Below are 3,872 nucleotides of genomic sequence, written 5' to 3'. Positions count from 1 at the left end.
CCCAGCTGATATGAGAGATCAATAAATCCATTTGTTCATTGACCAACAAGTTACTATAACTAACTCGAGGGTCGTACATTCACGACGGAATCGGGATCAAATGTACGTAACTCACTATCTATATTGGTAATATGTACCAATATGTCTCCAGAGGTTCTGTAATGGAAATACAGACTTTTCCTTCCATTTACTTACCTCAACAAGGCGACACCCGGATTCGAACTGGGGATGGAGGATTTGCAGTCCTCTGCCTTACCGCTTGGCTATGTCGCCGAGATATGGGAATCCCATGGACAGATCGAATCTTTTGTCCTTTCAAGTCATTCGTCCGTCCTTTAAGTATAGTTACTTGGGCTAGTCGTGGAAAGAATATAACACAACCCAACAATTACCTCCCTGTCTAAGAGGGAGTTTGGAAATATGGTAGCCATGGTCAGTATTTTCATCTTGAAAATAAATGGAAAATGTGAATTAATACTTTCCTCCAAAATTATTTAAGTCGACTAGACCCCTTAGAGGCACCCATTCGAAATAGTTAATCCCTATAGGAGAGCCCTACTTCTAGAAGCTTGTAAGCCTATTTTATGGAAGAATCTTGGAAAATGTGCATGGAAAAGAGAGCATTCCATATGAGAAGATGCCACATGGCATGTTAGACTCGATGAAAACCTTCATTTAGGGATTGTTTCACTTGTTCAAAGGAGTGATCCAAATTTAAGGCATTTGGTGGCACATTTTATTAACAAATGTAACACATAAAGATTAACCCTCAACTTATAATGAGTTATTAGAGAACCTTATGGCATATTCAATGCTCAAAGCATCTATGAAGAAGAGAACCCTACCATAGGAAGTTGTCACTAAGCATTTAAACACTTCTTTAAGGTCAAATGCACATTTACAAAATCACCCTTCATTGGAGGAGTATATATTGACTTTTCGACCCTCCTAGAAGAAATAACACACAAATAGAGGAGTGCCCCACCATTTTAGCATTGTATGGCATCATGGTCAAATGTTTAATTTTTCATCTATAGTGAACCACTTCATGAATAAGAAATCTTTATTATATTTTGCTATATTATTTGATGAGGGAGAAGCTTCAAGATAAGTTTCAAAGGAGTGCTTGTCGAGGAGAGGGGTCAAATCTATTGGACATTGGGTTCAATGTTGCCTGTGTGTTTCACAACATGGATTAACTGCCTCTCTTGGATCCTAACTCTTGTGATTATAGAAGAGACTAATGCCTATGGGTTTTGGTCTAATGACAATCATGATTCCAACAAGTGGTGTCAGAGCGACAGGTCTCGAGTTCGAAACTCACCCTGCTCATCGTAGGGGGGAGATTGTCAGACAGTGGGTTCAACGCTCCTTGTGTGTTTCATGGCATGGACTAACTACCTATCGTAAATCCTAAATTTGATGATTGTAGTTAAGACTAATACCCGCAGGTTTTGGTCTAACGACAATCGTGATTCCAACAAAATCAACCTTTTACACGCTTATCTATCCAAAATCATTACATGCAAAGGGGCATTTTTCTTCAAAGGATGAATTTGGTAACCATTGATGTTCATAGCTCGAACAGGTACTTTTACACATGCCTAAGTGTCTAGGCCTACGAAAGCCACCTAATACACCCATGACCATAGAAATTACTTTAGGGTTTCAAGTAATTTCTTTTATAAGACAAAAATGAGTTAATCTAATGAAATGCAACAATTTTTTCATTTGTGAATTAGATGAATCTCAATCGTTGATCTCAAGTGATGTTGAGATGAATCTCAACCATTGATCTCAAGTGATATTGAGATCTAATCTCAACCATCAATCACTTTGGAGGTTAGAGCTATGGATTCAATTACAACTCAAGATTATAAAAGAAATCCTAAGCTAATGGAAAAGATACATTGAGTCAACATAAGACATGAGAAGACATATCAATGATTGGGTGGAGGAGGACTTCCATTCAAATGTCCTAGGTTTGAGGAAGGTGTAAGGGGAAACAAGGGAGATCCATACCAACCACAAAGGGTTTGATCAACTAGATTAGATCTTAGTTATTCTTGTATGTATTTCTCTTAGTGGGTTATTATCTCATGGAGGAAGCCCCTATAAATTCTAAATTTTATAAATGAAGAATCAATTTGAAGGGTAGAAATTTGTGTGTAGTCTGTGATTGAGATTGGTTGTTGTTTTCACTTCCATTTTCTAAGTTTTGCTAACATCCCATTCATTCTTTTTATTCAATAGATCTATAATAATCTTCTTGGTAGTAAAATTGTCGAGGTGTTGGGTTCAAAGAAATTTAACAACATCAAGAATGTATTTAATATTTGATCCAAGTAAAAAAGACACCCTCTGAAGAGGATCTCTTCCCTATGAGAAACAACTAGAGATTCTTTTTTTTATATTGGATTCTTGTAGAATGGAGGGAATGTTGGTGGGTTGGGGAGGGGGTATCTATAAAATGAGAAATCCTCTCATTTGCTAAGCAGAGTGATGTGTTCAAGAAAACCCCCATGGGCCAAGTACAATGTTTTTTGGTAGGCAAGGGAGAAAGAGCCAATGAAAAAGCTATGCTTCCATTACCTCCTTTTTAGAAGGTTGAATTGATGTGAAATGCTTGGATGGAAAATCTGCTAGTTTTCTCTCCTCATCCAGAGATATTTCACTCATTGTAGAGGTTGTCTTCACTAAGAAAAGAGGCATGAGTTGTAAGCTATTAATCCTCTCATGCCTTCAATGTAGTCAAAGTTGTTAATGAAGAATGTTCATCCATATTTGAAGGTCCTTTTGCGATTCTCTATTGCATTGATAATTCCATAGTACATTAGTTGATGTTTATTGAAAGTGATGTATTTTTATAAGAATTTCATTCAATGTACACATCAATTTTGCTTATGTAATTGTTAGGGTTTATTGCTAATAGCCTTGCCAATTTTCTTTGTTCTATTTAATAAAATTTATTTTCCATATTGTTGTTGTGATTCAATAGCCTAAAGGATTAGGAACTTTTCCTCTTCAATTCTACCAATTTCATATTGAAACACACTAAAACAATCCATTCCACTAATCTAATTTAATTTTCAGATATGTATTAATAAACAAGTTAGTGACTCTATCTAAGGGGTTTCTCCCTTCAGCTAGAAAATAACCAATCTAAAGGGTGGAGGACAACAACAAAGCTGACAATGGATTGTATCATTAAGTTTCCTAGGGTATGTACCTGATGAATGGACTTTATCTTTTGAAACACATATTTAGAGGTAATAAAATGGCATTTTTGTTAAGAATGAGGTCTCTTTCATAGGTTCAGTAAAACATGTGTACAATGATGTGATGAGAGATTTGTTATTGAAGATCTTGTTTCTCATATGGAAACTCCATGAGTATTGAAGAGGTATGTTTGGAATATGTTTTACAAGTTTTAGATCAGCATTTTAGTTTGAAGAATGATGGATCATGGCCATGTTGTATCCCCCTATAGATCATTTTAGTATTGGGGTTTACCTCATGTATGCCCAAACACAAAGGATGGATTTACATTGTTTAATGGAGACATTGGTAACACTGTGGGGTGGCATATTCCTGCATTTTATAAGTATTTATGTTTAGAGGTTTGTCTTAAATGATGATGTTGCCATGTGGCTTTTTGTGCATACATTGCAAAGAGCAAGAGCAAGGTTTGATGATCTTCCTAATAGGAGCTTTTCCTCTTGGGATGAGCTTCAAATAGTGCTTAGAAAGAGATGGGGTCGAATATGAAATCAATGATAAACCTATATCCTTTATTGAAGATCATAAACCACATGATATCCATTTTTTTCACTGATGTTTGCTATGAAAAGAAGAAAAAATTAAAAGATCCA

The 3,872-nt window shown here is 35.9% G+C and overlaps 1 non-coding gene across 1 annotated transcript; it reads right to left on the bottom strand.

Moving 5' to 3' along the window:
• Positions 1-202: 202 nt before the first annotated feature.
• TRNAC-GCA (transfer RNA cysteine (anticodon GCA)) lies at positions 203-273 on the bottom strand. Its single transcript has one exon. It is a non-coding gene; the product is annotated as a tRNA-Cys (tRNA).
• Between the last annotated feature and the right edge of the window lie 3,599 nt (positions 274-3,872).

Source organism: Pinus tabuliformis, chromosome 4_1 (genome assembly GCF_031772625.1).
Source record: "Pinus tabuliformis cultivar Carrire ecotype Pingquan chromosome 4_1, CPIR1, whole genome shotgun sequence".
NCBI lineage: Eukaryota > Viridiplantae > Streptophyta > Pinopsida > Pinales > Pinaceae > Pinus > Pinus tabuliformis.
Note: the sequence above shows the minus strand (reverse complement) of the source record. Positions and strands in the feature narration are given on the sequence as shown.